The sequence below is a fragment of the Pleurodeles waltl genome, chromosome 11 (genome assembly GCF_031143425.1).
Source record: "Pleurodeles waltl isolate 20211129_DDA chromosome 11, aPleWal1.hap1.20221129, whole genome shotgun sequence".
Classification (NCBI taxonomy): Eukaryota; Metazoa; Chordata; class Amphibia; order Caudata; family Salamandridae; genus Pleurodeles; species Pleurodeles waltl.
Window position 1 is genome coordinate 280,815,942 of NC_090450.1, and position 7,306 is coordinate 280,823,247.

The following is a 7,306-nucleotide window of genomic DNA, read 5'->3' on the forward strand; positions in this document are numbered from 1 at the left end:
TACAATAATAACATAAAATTAAAATATGAACTAAAATAGATAAAGATAAATACAATTTGATATTTTTGACAACTATATATCATTGAAAACGATATTAACAAAAAAGATATTCTTAAAAATAACAGTACTTACCTAAAAAATCAATATTCTTGGCACCAATATTTCTGCATCACAATATTTGTGTATCATAATATTTTGTTTCTGATATTTCAGCAACTTGATATTTAAAACTCCATATTTTGACCAAACACCTATTCTCAATACTGACATGGCCTGTTTCACATAGGGCCTTAGTACGTGTTTGGAGGACGGTTCAGGCTGCCCGCCGAACTTCTGACGAGGAGGTTGCTGCCATAGTGGCTACCTCTCTGCCGAGCCCATTAAGTGTTTCCTGCTAGGGCAGCAGGCAGAAACCTGAGTTCCCGTCCACCGGCCTAGTGGCAAACAGTCTACAGCATTGTCTCCAGCTTGTAATCGAGCCAGTGGTGATGCTGTAGGATGCAGGGTGCAAAGCAGACAGTGAACACTGCAATGGTGCTGGCCTGGGGGGCCTCTCTGCTGCCCATGCCTAGTGCATGGGCAGTGATGGGAACCTGCACCGGTTCTCTGCCAGCCTTTTCATGGCAGGGCTACTGCCATGAAATGACTGGCAAAGAGTGAGGTCGTAATCCCCAGGGCAGCGCTTTCCTGGCAGAGCTGGTGATCCCACCACAGCCCTACTGCCATGTACTTAATATGGCGCTTGGACCGCCGCATTTTCTGGCGGTCCGACCGCCATCCGCGAGTCTGGAGGTCAGGTGACCGCCAGACTCGTGATGAGGCCATTATTGTCTTTGGTCCATCATTGCCCTTCTTCCTGAAGCCCCCTAGGAATGTTTTAAGGAGGAGCCTTCTAGAACCAATCCAGGATGGCTGACAGGGCAGAAACCTTAATCCAAGCTTTCCCAGACCAAGATGGAGGGTAATGAATTGTGGGATAGCTTCTCGCTCGACCCCTGTGAAAGGAGACATTTTTCACAAATTCCTGTATCACAATGATTTCTGGAAGTTTTCCTTTATCACCTTCATTGCTCTCTGGCTTCAATTCTGTTTCAGGTTTGGTCCAGGTTCTCCTTCAGCCTCCATCAAGCTTCTCCAGTGAGTCATCCTTTGTGCTCTAGTTTTATTTCTGTCGCTTCCAGCCTTCTTCATTTCTGAAGTCCATCTGCTAGGTGCTACTCTGTGTCAGCTGCATCGTGGCTACTGGGCTTGTCCTTGTCTCTGGTAGACCAAGTCACTGAAGATTAGACCACCCAAGCGTCATATGCTTGACAACAGCTAACACCAATGAAACCATTTTGACATAAAGGGCCCCATTACCAGACCGGCGGGCCGACCTTCGGCCCACCAACTCCATGGGGATGAGACTGCCTCAGAGCTCGGGGTCACCGTCCCGGCCCAATAACAATGTTTCTACTGGGCTGACTGGTGGAAACCTCTGTATTGGAAGGTTTCCACAAGTCAGCCAGTGGAAGGAGTGTGATGGCAATGGCCTTGGCTCCTAATGGAGCCGAGGCCAATGCTGTCGCACAGAGGATGCCCCCAGCACCCTCGTAATGCACAATGTCTGCTGTAGCAGACAGTGAGCATTGTAAGTGGGCAGGATGACCACCTTTCCTCCAGCCTTTTCATGGTGGGGACACCACCATAAAAAGGCTGGTGGAAAGAGGACTCATGATCAGCACAGCGGTGCTGAACTCAGCAGTGCTGCGGCTGACCACGGCTCTGACTGCTGCCATCCCAGATGGGATCCATGATCCTGGTGGTGGCAATGGTCCTCTGGCCGTCTGACAGTCAGGTTTGTAATCTGGTGGTAAGACTGCCAGAAGTGCAGCAGTCTGACAGCCGCCGTGGGTACAGCGGTCCTATGGACCGCCGTACTCATAATAGGGCCCAAAATAATGAATACAAGCTCATAGCTCTACTTTGCATCATTATTTGGGTAACATTCCAGTGCAAATAAAGTTTTGCAGTGTAAAGTAAATAACAAATCAGCACTAGGCACCAACAGAAAATGTTGATAAATCTAGCCCTGTGTTGTTTAAGTTATCTATAGTAGACCCGGTAAAAGTCCAGTCCATCAAGAAAATCAATCCACAAGACCACCGCAAATAGTTAACAATCCAAAGTACACACTCTTTGCATCCTATACTAAGAGTCAATGAGTATATTGGGAGATATTCACAGAGGTAAGTTACATTTGTGAATAATTTACACATGTAAGTTTACAAAATCTATGTGTAAAGACTTATATGTCCACATCTCCTGAAAAAGAAGGAGGAGACAAATTTATTAGTATAAAGTAAATACTGCCTAAAAGGAGCAGTGGTAAGTCCAGCACTACACATAGCTAACTACCCGTACGGTAAACCCCTCCCATCGAAAATAATGGATTTAAAGACTTAAAGTAAAAAAACAAGGAAAATAATGTGAAATTAAATTAAATTATTAAAAAACTTACAAATATAAATATGTATAATACAATGTTATATAACATTACCTAAAACTGAAACAAAAGTTATTTAAAAAAAAAAAAATTACAACAAAAAAGTATTCTATGTATCGGCTTTGTCACTGAAGAGAAATAAACTATTTTTACATTGATGTGAACAATATGCATAGGCTTTGAGCAGTCACCAAAACATATGGGACCTGATGGGTAAAGTACATTTACCCATTGCCCCTTGCTGTATGCAGTGGTGGGTGGGAGAAAATTTAACAAGGCAGGTGGATGAAGCCTTCTGATCTAAACTCGCTCTCTGAATTTATCTAGTGTACACTTATTTTTTTGAATAAATGGTAGTGTGTCTAGCCAGCTTCAACTGTCTCAAAGGCTTGGCCTAAAAAATGTCAACAGTGGTAAGAGAGCATAATCGGTTAGGTACAAAGAAATCTAGTGAGGTAGGTGAACAGTATTATCACTGAATAAAAGAGTATTGATTTAGTACTCGCGTGAATTGAGCTGACGAACACTGAGGGGAGTGTAAAGGTCTTCAATAAACTGCAAATTAGGTTCACTCCGATAAAGATGACTCTAAAATGATATTTGAAGAACAGTTAGCTCCAGCCAGACCAAAGAGACCGAACTTGAATGCAAGACTAATTCTTCACATTGCCACATATGGATATACAGCAGAAGGAAACAATGATATTAAAATGTTGTTGGGGACACTGTCCTGTGGGTTCCCCAGTAGATATATCATGGGATTTTATAGTGGTATGTCAGCTATAATTGCATCTCTTTCCATTAGGAGATCTTCCTAGAGTTAATGTTTTCCACAATCCCAAAAGATATGAAATCTGTCACCTGGTATCCTCTAGATAATAAATGCCTACATGTCAGGAGGTCCAAGTTCTCGGCATCTGAAGGAGGCTGATAATGGGCCCACCTCCAGGCAACACCAAGTCAGATGCCGTTATGGCGCTGAACTTTGGAGGGGATCGGCCGGGGGAAGGAGTAATCGGGAAGGATCAGCCAGGAGGGAGATGTGAAAGGGAAGAGGTTAATGCAGAATATACAGGAATACAGTAAATGATTATGCAACAATGAATCACTTTCCTCACAACGATCTCACTAATTTCAAATGCCAACAGAAGAAGCAAAATCCCTATAAAGAAATTGTGGAATGAAGCTCTGCACCACTCTTACACCAGAGATCCAAGAAAAGTCGCAGGACAACGTATCTCATATAACAAGAACTCTATACAAAATGAGAATCTCTCTAAATAGAACCTGCGTGTTTTATGAATCATCAAACATAAACTGAAACTAGTGTTCTTCAATACCACGCACACAGCGCAAAATTATTATATAGTCCTTGTTTCTTAATGAGATCACTCAACACGAGTCCCAACAAGAAAATATGAAACAAAAAGGCACAATGTCACTTTCTCTTTGCCAAGAAATAACATGTAAACTATATTGACATTGTGGCTTGAAATAGCTTGCTCACAGCACTAGGAAATAACACAGTTTACTGAGCAAAATATATATAAACAAATATGTAGCAGATTTTCAAAGGAAATGACACGGAGAAATGGTTACTTTGAATCAGGAAGGAAAAAACAGCTGAGAGAAACGATGTTGCTAAGCGACACACTCGGACTGTTGCAATTATCCAAAGACTCCAAATACGGAGTTCACCGCGAGGGCAGGAAGGCCCAGAAAGGAAATCTCTCACCGCCACGAGCCGACCGCTCGCAAAGGAAAGGCAAGTCAAAACAGGTCCAGGCAGCAGCACGGGAAGACACCAGCTCCTTACAGGGGTTCAGAATAGGAAGCGCCGGTTAAGGGGTATGGCAGGTATTTATAGCCCGACCACACCCAAAATGGCTGTCATCAGGAAAGCTGGAAAATGAAGTCCTCCCTATCTTCCTGATAGTTTACCTTGGTGTCCATGGGTAATGGTGAGAGCAATGAAGCCACCAATGGCCCAATCGTCTGGGCAGGTGACTTTTGCTGCAAAGGGGTCGCGGCTTCACAGAAATAGTAGCTGTAAAAAATGAGCGGTTGCGCCCGCACGCCGCTGGGGTTCTGACACTACAGGAAAAATGGGGGTTAGATGTTTCAGTGCCTCATTGAACAGAGAAAGAACACACACACTCACACATTAAAATTAACTAGGGAAATTGTGTTAAATATACTACACACAAATAATTTAAAGCCAAATGAACAAAATAGCACAACAAAATTGAAAAGCTAGATTATGGTGGTCATTACTACCCTGGCGGTCGGTGTTAAAGCGGCGGTAAGACCGGCAACAGGCCGCGGTAAAAAAATTGCAATTACGACTGTGGCGGAAACCGCCAACAAAGACAGCCACTTTAACACTCTGACCGCAAAGGCGGTACAGACAAACAGCTTGGCGGTCACCGCCAACAGACAGGCCGAGGACAATGTACCGCCCACAGTATCACAACCTACCAATCTGCCACCTTTTCCGGGGTGAATTCACCGCGGACAAAAACACGGCAGAAACAGGACTTCGAAGGAAAAACGCTCGCCTCTACACACCTCACAAGGAATCCGGACACCATGAAACCAGAGCTCCAGATCCTGCCAGCCCTCATCTTCTTGCTCCACTACCAGGAGCACGAACGCTGGCGGTGAAGACAACGGTGAGTACTGCACCTACGACACGGGGGGAGGGAAAAAACAGGGACACACACATGCAACACCCCCACCCTCACCCACTACAACACACACACTAATACAGCATGATACATCACAGTTACACCCCCTAAATCCCCCCGGAAGAATGCAAAGACAAAAGCAAATGAGTGTAACCATTGTAATCTATTAAAATCCAGGACGCAAAAATATATATACACCATAAATAAATATATACACCAAGAATAGTAGTTCAGGTTGTGCTCCATTGAAGTCCGTGGAACACTGGGCACACACGGCATGTGCGAGGCCCACACTCAATCCCCGAACATGATGGAGAGAACACTGCAGGGGCATCAGATAGCAATAAAACAGGCACCTCAGGGGGAAGGGAAAGGGGGGGCACCTCAGCCGGTTGAGTGCACGACGCCAAATCCACGAGGGGGCCACATGCCCACTGTTCAATCCTGGGGAGTGCAAAGCCACAGTCTCTCAAGTCTCTCCAGTGGGTGGGTTGCCCACTGTTCTATCCTGGGGGAGTGCAAAGCCACAGTCTCTCAAGTCTCTACAGTGGGTGGGCTGCCCACTGCTGCATCTTGGGGAGTGCAAAGCCACAGTCTCTCAAGTCTCTACAGTGGGTGGGTTGACCTGTTCAGCGGTGCTTGTGGCGCCAGTGCCCTGTTCAGCGGTGCTTTTGGCGGCGGTGCTCTGTTCAGCGGTGCTTGTTGCGGCGGTATCCTTGGCAGCGGTGCTTGTGGCGGCGGTGTCCTGTTCAGCGGTGCTTTTTGCGGTGGGGTCCTTGGCAGTGACTCAGCTACTGGCGGTCCTGTCTGGCCCAACTGGGCTGGTGCTGGCGGTCCTTCATGGCCCAGTGGGGCTGGTGCTGGCGGTCCTGTCTGGCCCAGCGGGACTGGTGCTGGTGGTCCTGTCTTGCCCAACGGGGCTGGTGGTCCTGTCCTGGGCAGCAAGGCTGGTGCTGGCGGTCCTGTCTTGGGCAGCAGGGCTGGTGCTGGCGTTGGCCTTCTGGGTAGCTGGGCTGGTACTGGTGGTGGCCTCCTTGGCAGCTGGGCTGGGCTAGTGCTGGCGGTGGCCTCCTGGGCAGCTGGGCTGGTGCTGGCGGTGGCCTCCTGGGCAGCGGGGAGGATGGCGGTGGCCTCCTGGGCAGCGGGGATGATGGCGGTGGCCTCCTGGGCAGCGGGAATGATGGCGGTCTTCCCAGACTTGCTGACTTTCTTGTGGCCCTTCCCCACCTTGAAAGGTGTCGCAGCTGAATCCACACTCCTACCTGTACCCCTGGGTGCGGCTTTGGTGGCTGGAGTCATCCCCCTCTCCCGCCGTGCACTGGCCAACTTTTGATGCTTGACAAATGGGGGACTGTCCGTGCTGTGGCTCTGTGCCCTGATGGCCGGTGCACTCCAGATTCCAGTGACTACAGGCACCGCTGGTCCCGGAGATGTTGTGGCTGAGGTGCTAGGTTGGGACCTGGAGAGCCGGGCCCTAGGAGACTGACAGGGTGGGGGAGGGAAAGAGGTCAAGGTTGGACAGGAAAAGTTTCTTGGGAACACTGGGATGGGTAGCTGGAGGGGGTTTGGGAGTGGAGGAAGAGGTTGTGGTTGTAGGAGGTGTTCGTATGGTGACTTTGGGTGAAGGTGCATTCGCTGTAGGCTGTCGTGAGGTGGATGGCTGTTGGGTGGGTGTGTGCCTGCGTTTGTGTATCTTGGGAGGTGGCGTCACAGACACACTGGGAGAGGACACAGGGGACGTGTGAATGTCAGTGGGGGTGGTGACTGCACGTGAGCGGGTGTGGTGGTGTGTGTGCTGGTGATGGAAGTAGTGGCTGTAGATGTAGTGCATACCGGTGTGAGTGGAGACGAGACTGGGAGGGAGGAGGGAGACGAGGAGGAGGCGGACACAGTGGAGGCGGTGGATGTGGGTGTGTCTACATGTGTGTGATGCTTGCTTGAGTGCCTGTGGGATGTGTGGTGCTTATGTTTGCCAGAGCTTCCCTTGTGTGTTGAGGTGTGTGCATGCTGGTCTGAAGGTGTGCTTGGGATAGGCTGAGGTAGAGGGGATTGGGTCTGGGTGGAGGAAGTTGGAGGGGGGAGGCTAGAGACAGGGACAATGGCTGCCATCAGTGCTGAGGCCAGAGTCTGAAAA